At 48.9% G+C, this 17,756-nt stretch overlaps 1 protein-coding gene and 1 non-coding gene across 2 annotated transcripts in view; both read right to left on the reverse strand.

Annotated features, from left to right (window-relative positions):
• Positions 1–14,621, reverse strand: part of LOC140725233 (serine/threonine-protein kinase PAK 4-like) — a 143,653-nt gene extending 129,032 nt beyond the window's left edge. Inside the window, exon 1 of the mRNA XM_073040414.1 lies at positions 14,497–14,621. The gene's annotated coding sequence lies outside the window, so the exon portion shown is untranslated. The remainder of the gene's footprint in view (positions 1–14,496) is intronic.
• A 1,974-nt stretch (positions 14,622–16,595) lies between these two features.
• trnas-gcu (transfer RNA serine (anticodon GCU)) lies at positions 16,596–16,677 on the reverse strand. Its single transcript has one exon. It is a non-coding gene; the product is annotated as a tRNA-Ser (tRNA).
• Positions 16,678–17,756: the final 1,079 nt, after the last annotated feature.

The following is a 17,756-nucleotide window of genomic DNA, read 5'->3' on the forward strand; positions in this document are numbered from 1 at the left end:
ACAACCCACCCTCCATTGATTGTATTCACAGGTACACCCCCCATTGATAGTATTCACAGGTACACCCCCCCCCTCCATTGATTGTATTCACAGGTACTACCCCCCTCCATTGATAGTATTCACAGGTACAACCCCCCTCCATTGATAGTATTCACAGGTAGATCCCCCATTGATAGTATTCACAGTACACCCCCCTCCACTGATAGAATCCACAGGTACCAACCCCCCTCCATTGATTGTATTCACAGGTACACCCCCCCCTCCATTGATTGTATTCACAGGTACAACCCCCCTCCATTGATAGTATTCACAGGTACACCCCCCTCCATTGATAGTATTCACAGGTAGATCCCCCATTGATAGTATTCACAGGTACACCCCCCCGTCCATTGATAGTATTCACATGTACACCCCCCATTGATAGTATTCACAGGTACACCCCTCCATTGATAGTATTCACAGGTACACCCCCCATTGATAGTATTCACAGGTACACCCCCTCCATTGATAGTATTCACAGGTACACCCCCCATTGATAGTATTCACAGGTACACCCCCCTCCATTGATAGTATTCACAGGTACACCCCCCATTGATAGCATTCACAGGTACACCCCCCCTCCATTGATAGTATTCACAGGTACAACACCCCCCATTGATAGTATTCACAGGTACACCCCCCCCTCCATTGATTGTATTCACAGGTACACCCCCCTCTATTGATAGTATTCACAGGTACACCCCCCACCCATTGATAGTATTCACAGGTACACCCCCCCATTGATAGTATTCACAGGTACACCCCCCCCATTGATAGTATTCACAGGTACACACCCCCTCCATTGATAGTATCAACAGGTACACCCCCCTCCACTGATTGTATTCACAGGTACACCCCCCACCCATTGATAGTATTCACAGGTACACACCCCCCCATTGATAGTATTCACAGGTACACACCCCCCTCCATTGATATTATCAACAGGTACACACCCCTCCACTGATAGAATCCACAGGTACAACCCCCCCCCTCCATTGATAGTATTCACAAGTACACCCCCATTGATAGTATTCACAGGTTCTCCCCCCCCCCATTGATAGTATCCACAGGTACACCCCCCATTGATAGTATTCACAGGTACACCCCCCTCCATTGATAGTATTCACAGGTACACCCCCCCCTCCATTGATAGTGTTCACAGGTACACCCCCCCTCCATTGATAGAATCCACAGGTACACCCCCCCATCCATTGATAGTATTCACAGGTTCACCCCCCCCTCCATTGATAGTATTCACAGGTACACCCTCCATTGATAGTATTCACAGGTACACCCCCCCCCATTAATAGTATCAACAGGTACACCCCCCATTGATAGTATTCACAGGTACACCCACCACCGTTGATAGAATCCACAGAAAGGCCCCCCATTGATATAATCCACATGCCCCCATTGATAGAATCCAGAGATACCCCCCCATTGATAGTGTCCACAGGTAAACCCCCCCCCCACCATTGATAGAATCCACAAGTATACCCCCCATTGATAGTATTCACAGGTTCTCCCCCCCCCCCTCCATTGATAGCATCACAGGTACATCCCCCATTGATAGTATTCACAGGTACACCCCCCTCCATTGATAGTATCAACAGGTACACCCACCCTCCATTGATAGTATTCACAGGTACACACCCCCTCCATTGATAGTATCAACAGGTACACCCCCCATTGATAGTATTCACAGGTACAACCCCCCCCCTCCATTGATAGTATCAACAGGTACACCCCCCATTGATAGTATTCACAGGTACACACCCCCCTCCATTGATAGTATCAACAGGTACACCCCCTTCATTGATAGTATTCACAGGTACACACCCCCTCCATTGATAGTATCAACAGGTACATCCCCCATTGATAGTATTCACAGGTACAAACCCCCTCCATTGATAGTATCAACAGGTACACCCCCCATTGATTGTATTCACAGGTACAAACCCCCTCCATTGATAGAATCCACAGTTACACCCCCCATTGATAGTATTCACAAGTTCTCCCCCCCTCCATTGATAGTATCCACAGGTACACCCCCCCCTCCACTGATAGAATCCACAGGTACAACCCCCCCTCCATTGATAGTATTCACAGGTACACCCCCATTGATAGTATTCACAGGTACACCCCCCCCCTCCATTGATAGTATTCACAGGTACACCCCCCATTGATAGTATTCACAGGTACACCCCCCTCCATTGATAGTATTCACAGGTACAACCCCCCCTCCATTGATAGTGTTCACAGGTACACCCCCCCCTCCATTGATAGAATCCACAGGTACACCCCCCCATCCATTGATAGTATTCACAGGTTCACCCCCCCCTCCATTGATAGTATTCACAGGTACACCCTCCATTGATAGTATTCACAGGTACACCCCCCCATTAATAGTATCAACAGGTACACCCCCCATTGATAGTATTCACAGGTACACCCACCACCCGTTGATAGAATCCACAGAAAGGCCCCCCATTGATATAATCCACATGCCCCCATTGATAGAATCCAGAGATACCCCCCCATTGATAGTGTCCACAGGTAAACCCCCCCCCACCATTGATAGAATCCACAAGTATACCCCCCATTGATAGTATTCACAGGTTCTCCCCCCCCCCTCCATTGATAGCATTCACAGGTACATCCCCCATTGATAGTATTCACAGGTACACCCCCCTCCATTGATAGTATTCACAGGTACACCCCCCCTCCATTGATAGTATCAACAGGTACACCCCCCTCCATTGATAGTATTCACAGGTACACACCCCCTCCATTGATAGTATCAACAGGTACACCCCCCATTGATAGTATTCACAGGTACAACCCCCCCTCCATTGATAGTATCAACAGGTACACCCCCCCATTGATAGTATTCACAGGTACAAACCCCCTCCATTGATAGAATCCACAGTTACACCCCCCATTGATAGTATTCACAAGTTCTCCCCCCCTCCATTGATAGTATTCCACAGGTACACCCCCCCCTCCACTGATAGAATCCACAGGTACACCCCCCCTCCATTGATAGTATTCACAGGTACACCCCCCATTGATAGTATTCACAGGTACACCCCCCCCCTCCATTGATAGTATTCACAGGTACACCCCCCCATTGATAGTATTCACAGGTACACCCCCCTCCATTGATAGTATTCACAGGTACACCCCCCATTGATAGTATTCACAAGTACACCCCCCTCCACTGATAGAATCCACAGGTACAACCCCCTCCATTGATAGTATTCACAGGTACACCCCCTCCATTGATAGTATTCACAGGTACACCCCCCTCCATTGATAGTATTCACAAGTACACCCCCCTCCACTGATAGAATCCACAGGTACAACCCCCCTCCATTGATAGTATTCACAGGTACACCCCCCATTGATAGTATTCACAAGTACACCCCCCTCCACTGATAGAATCCACAGGTACAACCCCCTCTATTGATAGTATTCACAGGTACACCCCCCATTGATAGTATTCACAAGTACAACCCCCCTCCACTGATAGAATCCACAGGTACAACCCCCCTCCATTGATAGTATTCACAGGTACACCCCCCTCCATTGATAGTATTCACAGGTACACCCCCCATTGATAGTATTCACAGGTACACCCCCCTCCATTGATAGTATTCACAGGTACAACCCCCCATTGATAGTATTCACAAGTACACACCCCCCTCCACTGATAGAATCCACAGGTACAAACCCCCTCCATTGATAGTATTCACAGGTACAACCCCCCCTCCATTGATAGTATTCACAGGTACACCCCCCTCCATTGATAGTATTCACAAGTACACCCCCCTCCACTGATAGAATCCACAGGTACAACCCCCCTCCATTGATAGTATTCACAGGTACACCCCCCATTGATAGTATTCACAAGTACACCCCCCTCCACTGATAGAATCCACAGGTACAACCCCCCTCCATTGATTGTATTCACAGGTACACCCCCCATTGATAGTATTCACAGGTACACCCCCCCCCCTCCATTGATTGTATTCACAGGTACACCCCCCTCCATTGATAGTATTCACAGGTACACCCCCCTCCATTGATAGTATTCACAGGTAGATCCCCCATTGATAGTATTCACACTACACACCCCCCTCCACTGATAGAATCCACAGGTACAACCCCCCTCCATTGATTGTATTCAACAGGTACATCCCCCCATTGATAGTATTCACAGGTACACCCCCCCCTCCATTGATTGTATTCACAGGTACACCCCCCTCCATTGATAGTATTCACAGGTACACCCCCCCCTCCATTGATAGTATTCACAGGTAGATCCCCCATTGATAGTATTCACAGGTACACCCCCCCCTCCATTGATAGTATTCACAGGTACACCCCCCCATTGATAGTATTCACAGGTACACCCCCCTCCACTGATAGTATTCACAGGTACAACCCCCCCTCCATTGATAGTATTCACAGGTACACCCCCCATTGATAGTATTCACAGGTACACCCCCCCCCCCCTCCATTGATTGTATTCACAGGTACACCCCCCTCTATTGATAGTATTCACAGGTACACCCCCACCCATTGATAGTATTCACAGGTACACCCCCCCATTGATAGTATTCACAGGTACACACCCCCTCCATTGATAGTATCAACAGGTACAACCCCCCTCCACTGATTGTATTCACAGGTACACCCCCCCCATTGATAGTATTCACAGGTACACACCCCCCTCCATTGATAGTATCAACAGGTACACCCCCCTCCACTGATAGAATCCACAGGTACACCCCCCCCCCTCCATTGATAGTATTCACAAGTACACCCCCCATTGATAGTATTCACAGGTTCTCCCCCCCCCCCTCCATTGATAGTATCCACAGGTACACCCCCCATTGATAGTATTCACAGGTACACCACCCCTCCATTGATAGTATTCACAGGTACACCCCCCTCTATTGATAGTATTCACAGGTACACCCCCCCTCCACTGATAGAATCCACAGGTACACCCCCCCCTCCATTGATTGTATTCACAGGTACACCCCCCTCTATTGATAGTATCAACAGGTACACCCCCCTCCACTGATAGAATCCACAGGTACACACCCCCCCCCCCTCCATTGATAGTATTCACAGGTACACCCCCATTGATAGTATTCACAGGTACACCCCCCCCTCCATTGATAGTATCCACAGGTACACCCCCCATTGATAGTATTCACAGCTTCTCCCCCCCCTCCATTGATAGTATCCACAGGTACACCCCCCCTCCATTAATAGTATTCACAGGTACACCCCCCCTCCATTGATTGTATTCACAGGTACAACCCCCCCTCCACTGATAGAATCCACAGGTACACACCCCCCTCCACTGATAGAATCAACAGGTACACCCCCCATTGATAGTATTCACAGGTTATCCCCCCCTCCATTGATAGTATTCACAGGTTATACCCCCCTCCATTGATAGTATTCACAGGTACACCCCCCCTCCACTGATAGAATCCACAGGTACACCCCCCCTCCATTAATAGTATTCACAGGTACACCCCCCATTGATAGTATTCACAGGTACACCCCCCTCCACTGATAGAATCAACAGGTACACCCCCCATTCATAGTATTCACAGGTTATCCCCCCCCTCCATTGATAGTATTCACAGGTTATCCCCCCCTCCATTGATAGTATTCACAGGTTATCCCCCCCTCCATTGATAGTATCAACAGGTACACCCCCCATTGATAGTATCCACAGGTACACCCCCCCCCCCTCCATTGATAGTATTCACAGGTGCACCCCCCCCCTCCATTGATAGTATTCACAAGTACACCCCCCATTGATAGTATTCACAGGTTCTCCCCCCCCCATTGATAGTATCCACAGGTACACCCCCCATTGATAGTATTCACAGGTACACCCCCCTCCATTGATAGTATTCACAGGTACACCCCCCCCTCCATTGATAGTGTTCACAGGTACACCCCCCCTCCATTGATAGAATCCACAGGTACACCCCCCCATCCATTGATAGTATTCACAGGTTCACCCCCCCTCCATTGATAGTATTCACAGGTACACCCTCCATTGATAGTATTCACAGGTACACCCCCCCCATTAATAGTATCAACAGGTACACCCCCCATTGATAGTATTCACAGGTACACCCACCACCGTTGATAGAATCCACAGAAAGGCCCCCCATTGATATAATCCACATGCCCCCATTGATAGAATCCAGAGATACCCCCCCATTGATAGTGTCCACAGGTAAACCCCCCCCCCCCACCATTGATAGAATCCACAAGTATACCCCCCATTGATAGTATTCACAGGTTCTCCCCCCCCCCTCCATTGATAGCATTCACAGGTACATCCCCCATTGATAGTATTCACAGGTACACCCCCCTCCATTGATAGTATTCACAGGTACACCCCCCCTCCATTGATAGTATCAACAGGTACACCCCCCTCCATTGATAGTATTCACAGGTACACACCCCCTCCATTGATAGTATCAACAGGTACACCCCCCATTGATAGTATTCACAGGTACAACCCCCCCTCCATTGATAGTATCAACAGGTACACCCCCCATTGATAGTATTCACAGGTACAAACCCCCTCCATTGATAGAATCCACAGTTACACCCCCCATTGATAGTATTCACAAGTTCTCCCCCCCTCCATTGATAGTATCCACAGGTACACCCCCCCCCTCCACTGATAGAATCCACAGGTACACCCCCCCCTCCATTGATAGTATTCACAGGTACACCCCCATTGATAGTATTCACAGGTACACCCCCCCCCCTCCATTGATAGTATTCACAGGTACACCCCCCATTGATAGTATTCACAGGTACACCCCCCTCCATTGATAGTATTCACAGGTACACCCCCCATTGATAGTATTCACAAGTACACCCCCCTCCACTGATAGAATCCACAGGTACAACCCCCTCCATTGATAGTATTCACAGGTACAACCCCCCTCCATTGATAGTATTCACAGGTACACCCCCCTCCATTGATAGTATTCACAAGTACACCCCCCTCCACTGATAGAATCCACAGGTACAACCCCCTCCATTGATAGTATTCACAGGTACACCCCCCATTGATAGTATTCACAAGTACACCCCCTCCACTGATAGAATCCACAGGTACAACCCCCCTCTATTGATAGTATTCACAGGTACACCCCCCATTGATAGTATTCACAAGTACACCCCCCTCCACTGATAGAATCCACAGGTACAACCCCCCTCCATTGATAGTATTCACAGGTACACCCCCCTCCATTGATAGTATTCACAGGTACACCCCCCATTGATAGTATTCACAAGTACACCCCCCTCCACTGATAGAATCCACAGGTACAACCCCCTCCATTGATTGTATTCACAGGTACACCCCCCATTGATAGTATTCACAGGTACACCCCCCCCCTCCATTGATTGTATTCACAGGTACACCCCCCTCCATTGATAGTATTCACAGGTACACCCCCCTCCATTGATAGTATTCACAGGTAGATCCCCCATTGATAGTATTCACAGTACACCCCCCTCCACTGATAGAATCCACAGGTACAACCCCCCTCCATTGATTGTATTCACAGGTACACCCCCCATTGATAGTATTCACAGGTACACCCCCCCCCTCCATTGATTGTATTCACAGGTACACCCCCCTCCATTGATAGTATTCACAGGTACACCCCCCCCCTCCATTGATAGTATTCACAGGTAGATCCCCCATTGATAGTATTCACAGGTACACCCCCCCCTCCATTGATAGTATTCACAGGTACACCCCCCCATTGATAGTATTCACAGGTACACCCCCCCCTCCATTGATAGTATTCACAGGTACACCCCCCATTGATAGTATTCACAGGTACACCCCCCCTCCACTGATAGTATTCACAGGTACACCCTCCCCTCCATTGATAGTATTCACAGGTACACCCCCCATTGATAGTATTCACAGGTACACCCCCCCCCCCTCCATTGATTGTATTCACAGGTACACCCCCCTCTATTGATAGTATTCACAGGTACACCCCCACCCATTGATAGTATTCACAGGTACACCCCCCCATTGATAGTATTCACAGGTACACACCCCCTCCATTGATAGTATCAACAGGTACACCCCCCTCCACTGATTGTATTCACAGGTACACCCACCCATTGATAGTATTCACAGGTACACCCCCCCATTGATAGTATTCACAGGTACACCCCCCCCTCCATTGATAGTATTCACAGGTAGATCCCCCATGATAGTATTCACAGGTACACCCCCCCCTCCATTGATAGTATTCACAGGTACACCCCCCCATTGATAGTATTCACAGGTACACCCCCCTCCACTGATAGTATTCACAGGTACACCCCCCCTCCATTGATAGTATTCACAGGTACACCCCCCATTGATAGTATTCACAGGTACACCCCCCCCCCCTCCATTGATTGTATTCACAGGTACACCCCCCTCTATTGATAGTATTCACAGGTACACCCCCACCCATTGATAGTATTCACAGGTACACCCCCCCATTGATAGTATTCACAGGTACACACCCCCTCCATTGATAGTATCAACAGGTACAACCCCCCTCCACTGATTGTATTCACAGGTACACCCCCCCATTGATAGTATTCACAGGTACACACCCCCCTCCATTGATAGTATCAACAGGTACACCCCCCCTCCACTGATAGAATCCACAGGTACACCCCCCCCCTCCATTGATAGTATTCACAAGTACACCCCCCATTGATAGTATTCACAGGTTCTCCCCCCCCCCCTCCATTGATAGTATCCACAGGTACACCCCCCATTGATAGTATTCACAGGTACACCACCCCTCCATTGATAGTATTCACAGGTACACCCCCCTCTATTGATAGTATTCACAGGTACACCCCCCCTCCACTGATAGAATCCACAGGTACACCCCCCCCCTCCATTGATTGTATTCACAGGTACACCCCCCTCTATTGATAGTATCAACAGGTACACCCCCCTCCACTGATAGAATCCACAGGTACACCCCCCCCCCTCCATTGATAGTATTCACAGGTACACCCCCATTGATAGTATTCACAGGTACACCCCCCCCCTCCATTGATAGTATCCACAGGTACACCCCCCCATTGATAGTATTCACAGCTTCTCCCCCCCCTCCATTGATAGTATCCACAGGTACACCCCCCCTCCATTAATAGTATTCACAGGTACACCCCCCCTCCATTGATTGTATTCACAGGTACACCCCCCCTCCACTGATAGAATCCACAGGTACACCCCCCTCCACTGATAGAATCAACAGGTACACCCCCCATTGATAGTATTCACAGGTTATCCCCCCCTCCATTGATAGTATTCACAGGTTATACCCCCCTCCATTGATAGTATTCACAGGTACACCCCCCCTCCACTGATAGAATCCACAGGTACAACACCCCCCTCCATTAATAGTATTCACAGGTACACCCCCCATTGATAGTATTCACAGGTACACCCCCCTCCACTGATAGAATCAACAGGTACACCCCCCATTCATAGTATTCACAGGTTATCCCCCCCCTCCATTGATAGTATTCACAGGTTATCCCCCCCTCCATTGATAGTATTCACAGGTTATCCCCCCCTCCATTGATAGTATCAACAGGTACACCCCCCATTGATAGTATCCACAGGTACACCCCCCCCCCTCCATTGATAGTATTCACAGGTACACCCCCCCCCTCCATTGATAGTATTCACAAGTACACCCCCCATTGATAGTATTCACAGGTTCTCCCCCCCCCATTGATAGTATCCACAGGTACACCCCCCATTGATAGTATTCACAGGTACACCCCCCTCCATTGATAGTATTCACAGGTACACCCCCCCCTCCATTGATAGTGTTCACAGGTACACCCCCCCCTCCATTGATAGAATCCACAGGTACACCCCCCCCATCCATTGATAGTATTCACAGGTTCACCCCCCCTCCATTGATAGTATTCACAGGTACACCCTCCATTGATAGTATTCACAGGTACACCCCCCCCATTAATAGTATCAACAGGTACACCCCCCCATTGATAGTATTCACAGGTACACCCACCACCGTTGATAGAATCCACAGAAAGGCCCCCCATTGATATAATCCACATGCCCCCATTGATAGAATCCAGAGATACCCCCCCATTGATAGTGTCCACAGGTAAACCCCCCCCCCACCATTGATAGAATCCACAAGTATACCCCCCATTGATAGTATTCACAGGTTCTCCCCCCCCCCTCCATTGATAGCATTCACAGGTACATCCCCCATTGATAGTATTCACAGGTACACCCCCCTCCATTGATAGTATTCACAGGTACACCCCCCCTCCATTGATAGTATCAACAGGTACACCCCCCTCCATTGATAGTATTCACAGGTACACACCCCCTCCATTGATAGTATCAACAGGTACACCCCCCATTGATAGTATTCACAGGTACAACCCCCCCTCCATTGATAGTATCAACAGGTACACCCCCCATTGATAGTATTCACAGGTACAAACCCCCTCCATTGATAGAATCCACAGTTACACCCCCCATTGATAGTATTCACAAGTTCTCCCCCCCTCCATTGATAGTATCCACAGGTACACCCCCCCCCCCTCCACTGATAGAATCCACAGGTACACCCCCCCCTCCATTGATAGTATTCACAGGTACACCCCCATTGATAGTATTCACAGGTACACCCCCCCCCCCCTCCATTGATAGTATTCACAGGTACACCCCCCATTGATAGTATTCACAGGTACACCCCCCTCCATTGATAGTATTCACAGGTACACCCCCCATTGATAGTATTCACAAGTACACCCCCCTCCACTGATAGAATCCACAGGTACAACCCCCTCCATTGATAGTATTCACAGGTACACCCCCCTCCATTGATAGTATTCACAGGTACACCCCCCTCCATTGATAGTATTCACAAGTACACCCCCCTCCACTGATAGAATCCACAGGTACAACCCCCCTCCATTGATAGTATTCACAGGTACACCCCCCATTGATAGTATTCACAAGTACACCCCCCTCCACTGATAGAATCCACAGGTACAACCCCCCTCTATTGATAGTATTCACAGGTACACCCCCCATTGATAGTATTCACAAGTACACCCCCCCTCCACTGATAGAATCCACAGGTACACCCCCCTCCATTGATAGTATTCACAGGTACACCCCCCCTCCATTGATAGTATTCACAGGTACACCCCCCATTGATAGTATTCACAAGTACACCCCCCTCCACTGATAGAATCCACAGGTACAACCCCCCTCCATTGATTGTATTCACAGGTACACCCCCCATTGATAGTATTCACAGGTACACCCCCCCCCCTCCATTGATTGTATTCACAGGTACACCCCCCTCCATTGATAGTATTCACAGGTACACCCCCCTCCATTGATAGTATTCACAGGTAGATCCCCCATTGATAGTATTCACAGTACACCCCCCTCCACTGATAGAATCCACAGGTACAACCCCCCTCCATTGATTGTATTCACAGGTACACCCCCCATTGATAGTATTCACAGGTACACCCCCCCCTCCATTGATTGTATTCACAGGTACACCCCCCTCCATTGATAGTATTCACAGGTACACCCCCCCCCTCCATTGATAGTATTCACAGGTAGATCCCCCATTGATAGTATTCACAGGTACACCCCCCCCTCCATTGATAGTATTCACAGGTACACCCCCCCATTGATAGTATTCACAGGTACACCCCCCCCTCCATTGATAGTATTCACAGGTACACCCCCCATTGATAGTATTCACAGGTACACCCCCCTCCACTGATAGTATTCACAGGTACACCCCCCCTCCATTGATAGTATTCACAGGTACAACCCCCCATTGATAGTATTCACAGGTACACCCCCCCCCCCCCCTCCATTGATTGTATTCACAGGTACACCCCCCTCTATTGATAGTATTCACAGGTACACCCCCACCCATTGATAGTATTCACAGGTACACCCCCCCATTGATAGTATTCACAGGTACACACCCCCTCCATTGATAGTATCAACAGGTACACCCCCCTCCACTGATTGTATTCACAGGTACACCCACCCATTGATAGTATTCACAGGTACACCCCCCCATTGATAGTATTCACAGGTACACACCCCCCTCCATTGATAGTATCAACAGGTACACCCCCCCTCCACTGATAGAATCCACAGGTACACCCCCCCCCCTCCATTGATAGTATTCACAAGTACACCCCCCATTGATAGTATTCACAGGTTCTCCCCCCCCCCTCCATTGATAGTATCCACAGGTACACCCCCCATTGATAGTATTCACAGGTACACCACCCCTCCATTGATAGTATTCACAGGTACACCCCCCCTCTATTGATAGTATTCACAGGTACACCCCCCCTCCACTGATAGAATCCACAGGTACACCCCCCCCTCCATTGATTGTATTCACAGGTACAACCCCCCTCTATTGATAGTATCAACAGGTACACACCCCCCTCCACTGATAGAATCCACAGGTACACCCCCCCCCCTCCATTGATAGTATTCACAGGTACACCCCCATTGATAGTATTCACAGGTACACCCCCCCCCTCCATTGATAGTATCCACAGGTACACCCCCCATTGATAGTATTCACAGCTTCTCCCCCCCCTCCATTGATAGTATCCACAGGTACACCCCCCCTCCATTAATAGTATTCACAGGTACAGCCCCCCCTCCATTGATTGTATTCACAGGTACACCCCCCTCCACTGATAGAATCAACAGGTACACCCCCCATTGATAGTATTCACAGGTTATCCCCCCCTCCATTGATAGTATTCACAGGTTATACCCCCCTCCATTGATAGTATTCACAGGTACACCCCCCCTCCACTGATAGAATCCACAGGTACACCCCCCCTCCATTAATAGTATTCACAGGTACACCCCCCATTGATAGTATTCACAGGTACACCCCCCTCCACTGATAGAATCAACAGGTACACCCCCCCATTCATAGTATTCACAGGTTATCCCCCCCTCCATTGATAGTATTCACAGGTTATCCCCCCCTCCATTGATAGTATCAACAGGTACACCCCCCATTGATAGTATCCACAGGTACACCCCCCCCCCCTCCATTGATAGTATTCACAGGTACACCCCCCTCCATTGATAGTATTCACAGGTACACACCCCATTGATAGTATTCACAGGTACACCCCCCCTCCATTGATAGTATTCACAGGTACACCCCCCATTGATAGTATTCACAGGTTATCCCCCCCTCCATTGATAGTATTCACAGGTACACCCCCCATTGATAGTATTCACAGGTTATCCCCCCCTCCATTGATAGTATCAACAGGTACACCCCCCATTGATAGTATTCACAGGTACAAACCCCCTCCATTGATAGTATTCACAGGTACATCCCCCATTGATAGTATTCACAGGTACACCCCCCCCCCCTCCATTGATAGTATTCACAGGTACATCCCCCATTGATAGTATTCACAGGTACACCCCCCATTGATAGAATCCACAGGGACACCCCCATCCACTGATAGAATCCACAGGTACACCCCCCATTGATAGTATTCACAGGTACACCCCCCCCTCCATTGATAGAATCCACAGGGACACCCCATCCACTGATAGAATCCACAGATACACCCCCCATTGATAGTATTCACAGGTACTCCCCCCATCCATTGATTGTATTCACAGGTACACCCCCCACCGTTGATAGAATCCACAGAAAGGCCCCCCATTGATATAATGCACATGCCCCCATTGATAGAATCCAGAGATACCCCCCCATTGATAGTGTCCACAGGTAAACCCCCCCCACCATTGATAGAATCCACAAGTATACCCCCCATTGATAGTATTCACAGGTACTCCCCCCATCCATTGATTGTATTCACAGGTACACCCCCCACCGTTGATAGAATCCACAGAAAGGCCCCCCATTTATATAATGCACATGCCCCCATTGATAGAATCCAGAGATACCCCCCATTGATAGTATTCACAGGTGCAACTCCCCATTGACAGAATCCACAGGTAAACCCCCCCCCCACCATTGATAGAATCCACAAGTATACCCCCCATTGATAGTATTCACAGGTACACCCCCCCCTCCATTGATTGTATTCACAGATACACCCCTCAACCATTGATAGAATCCAAAGGTACACCCCCCTCAATTGATATTATTCACAAGTACACACTCCCCCATTGATAGAATCCACAGGAGGTGCTGCCTCACAAAAGAAAAAGGCCTAGCCCTTTGGCCCATCCCTTCAATGCCAACTATTATTCCGTCCAGTCCCATTAGCGTGCACCCAGACCATAGCCTTCCATACCCCTCTCATCCACGAACCTACCCAAATTTTTCTTAAATGTGGAAGCAGAATCTGCAACCACCACTTCCACTGGCAGCTCCTTCCACACACATCACCCTCTGACACACACATCACCCTCCGACACACACATCACCCTCCAACACACATCACCCTCCGACACACACCACCCTCCGACACACACATCACCCTCCGACACACACATCACCCTCCAACACACATCACCCTCCGACACACACCACCCTCCGACACACACATCACCCTCCGACACACACATCACCCTCCAACACACACCACCCTCCGACACACACATCACCCTCCGACACACACCACCCACTGACACACACATCACCCTCCGACACACACATCACCCTCCGACACACACCACCCTCCGACACACATCACCCTCTGACACACACACCACCCTCCGACACACACATCACCCTCCGACACACATCACCCTCCGACACACATCACCCTCTGACACACACACCACCCTCCGACACACACATCACCCTCCGACACACACATCACCCTCCGACACACATCACCCTCTGACACACACATCACCCTCTGACACACATCACCCTCCGACACACACATCACCCTCCGACACACACCACCCACTGACACACACATCACCCTCCGACACACACATCACCCTCCGACACACATCACCCTCTGACACACACATCACCCTCTGACACACATCACCCTCCGACACACACATCACCCTCCGACACACACCACCCACTGACACACACATCACCCTCCGACACACACATCACCCTCCGACACACATCACCCTCCGACACACACATCACCCTCCGACACACACCACCCACTGACACACACATCACCCTCCGACACACACATCACCCTCCGACACACATCACCCTCTGACACACACATCACCCTCCGACACACATCACCCTCTGACACACACATCACCCTCCGACACACACCACCCACTGACACACACATCACCCTCCGACACACACCACCCACTGACACACACATCACCCTCCGACACACACCACCCACTGACACACACATCACCCTCCGACACACACATCACCCTCCGACACACACATCACCCTCCGACACACACCACCCTCCGACACACATCACCCTCCGACACACATCACCCTCTGACACACACATCACCCTCCGACACACACCACCCACTGACACACACATCACCCTCCGACACACATCACCCTCCGACACACATCACCCTCTGACACACACATCACCCTCCGACACACACACCACCTTTGACACACATCACCCTCCGACACACACATCACCCTCCGACACACATCACCCTCCGACACACACACCACCTTTGACACACATCACCCTTAAATATTTCACCTTTCACCCTTAACCTATGACTTCTAGTTGCAGTCTCACCCAACCATATATGGAAAATATCTGTTTGCATTTACCCTCTAATCACTCTTCATAATTGTGTACACCTCTATCAAATCTTCCCTCATTCTCCTTCACTCTAGGGAATAAAGTCCTAACCTATTCAACCTTTCCCTCTACCTCAGGTCAAGTCCCAGCGAGCTTCTTGCAGGTTCAAGATCAGCTACTTCCCTGCAACTATTTGGTTCTTGACTCAAGGGGCAAAACCCTAATGACTAGAATATAGCAACAACATAACCACTTTGCACTAAAATCCTGCTCTAAACTAGTGCCTTTTTGTTTTTGTTTTATTTTCATGATTGCACTTTATCCCATTGTGGAGCACTTTGAACCACATCGTGTATAAACTGTATAAATGAGTTACTATTATTAAAATTGACTTAGTTCTGCTTGTCTGTTTATAAAAATTGTGTATAATTATATTTTTCTTGTGAATGCTTCTGATACGGCGCGAGGGGCCTGTTATGTTAGGGATTTTTGTTGACTTGCACATTTACCTTGGACTCCCCGCACTGACCGGGGTGAGCCCGGTCACCTCCATACACCACACTGGCCACTGGCTTGTATCAGGGAGAGCGGCAGCGGCTTCTCCTGGAACTCAAGGAGGTGAAAAGGAGGCCAGCTCAAATTAATCTTTAAAAATGAACCCGTCCCTTCCCCAGCCAGAAAAGGAAGCGCCGGCGGCAACACGACGAGGATGGGATTCGAACCCACGCGTGCAGAGCACAATGGATTAGCAGTCCATCGCCTTAACCACTCGGCCACCTCGTCACCGGATGCAAGGCTGCCGAGCGCGCGCCCCATAAGGATTCGCGCCTCATTGGTCGCGCGGCTGACGATGGCGTCGCCCGCCGCTCGAGCCGCTGAGAGAGCAGGATCGTGTGTCATGACATCTGTTGTTTCGCCGCAGTAGAGTGATAATAAAACGCTGTGAACTACGGAAAGGAAACCCGTCACCCTCAGTGTGAAAATTTCCCCTCACACTTTAAACTGTTGAATTCTAGTTTTAGGCTCCCCAACCTTGTAAAAGACGATGACCATCATCTATCTTATCTATGACTCTTAGATTATATATAACTCTGTAATACCACCCCTCATCCAACCATAGGCCACGAAAGCATCTACAGTCATTTTCACTTTCTGCTACAGACAATAATAAATACTTCATTGATCCCGATGGGGAATTCTTTCGTTACAGCAGTAACATTTAAAAAGACACTTAGCAGTGTGCAGACTTAACCAATAATAAAATATAAAATAATAATAATAATCGTAGTGGCCACTTTTTATGGGGTTGTAACTCATGAAAGAAAAACACAGGACCCGGAACACTTGTCTACTTCATTCTTTTCCTTGTTTTTAGCCAGGCTCTCACATATAAACTGGTGATATACGTACTTCTTATACAATTCATTATAGAATGCATCTCAACTCAAATATGTAACGTATTGCTATCTAGTTATCATGTGTGTGTGTGTGTGTATACAGTATACTATATAATACAAGTCCTATATAGACATCCACAGCATAGCAAATTTTGAATTATTCCATCTCATTCAGGCCTAAAGATTTATTTTCTGTGGAGGATTTCTTACTCTGGTTGAATAATGTCTTTCCTGACTAGCGGGTATCACTCTGCTTGGCAGGTGAGATTTATGGCTGTGAAACAATCTCAGGTTCTGGGGTCTCATCCATGGTGGTTATAGCATTGACTCTGGGACTGTAGGAAGTGGTTCTGACAGCTCTGGACATCTTTCTTCTCTAACAATTGACTCTGCTGTCCTCAACTGATCAATGTGTCACCTCCCGATATCAGACACATTCTCCACTGTATAGGAGAGTGGTCCAGT

Source organism: Hemitrygon akajei, chromosome 3, assembly GCF_048418815.1.
Source record: "Hemitrygon akajei chromosome 3, sHemAka1.3, whole genome shotgun sequence".
In the NCBI taxonomy this organism is placed as follows: domain Eukaryota; kingdom Metazoa; phylum Chordata; class Chondrichthyes; order Myliobatiformes; family Dasyatidae; genus Hemitrygon; species Hemitrygon akajei.